The sequence below is a fragment of the Penaeus monodon genome, chromosome 22 (genome assembly GCF_015228065.2).
Source record: "Penaeus monodon isolate SGIC_2016 chromosome 22, NSTDA_Pmon_1, whole genome shotgun sequence".
Classification (NCBI taxonomy): Eukaryota; Metazoa; Arthropoda; class Malacostraca; order Decapoda; family Penaeidae; genus Penaeus; species Penaeus monodon.
In genome coordinates this window covers 791600-791960 of record NC_051407.1, presented here as the reverse complement: position 1 = coordinate 791960, position 361 = coordinate 791600, and the positions used below count along the sequence as shown (strand labels likewise).

Here is a 361-nt window from a genome sequence, read left to right as displayed (position 1 = left end):
ATGCAAGCATATCAACACAATTACAACACATACATCAACTTGTTGTGTACCTAATAAAATAGAGATAGAAGTCTGAAGTGCAAAGGAAAATTAGATAAATTACCCTCAATCACTATTCTCAACTCTGCTGCTCAGCAACTATTAGACATTCATTAGAAAATCAATCTCTCCAAAATCAAAAGATCAAATTTACTGTTTGGCCCTTACAGCAGCTGGGGGACAAGAACCGCTGAAAGATTTTGGTCTTTATGGATTAATGTGTAAATGATAATAAATAATTTCTAAATATGTCAAAAAACTCATATGCAATAATCTATTCTACTTTTCCAATGTCACCAATGGATCTAAATTCATAATCTCT

The 361-nt window shown here is 31.9% G+C and overlaps 1 protein-coding gene across 1 annotated transcript in view; it reads right to left on the bottom strand.

Moving 5' to 3' along the window:
- LOC119586800 (differentially expressed in FDCP 8 homolog A-like) overlaps positions 1–361 on the bottom strand; it is a gene marked incomplete in the record, with an annotated part of 25665 nt that overhangs the window by 1496 nt on the left and 23808 nt on the right.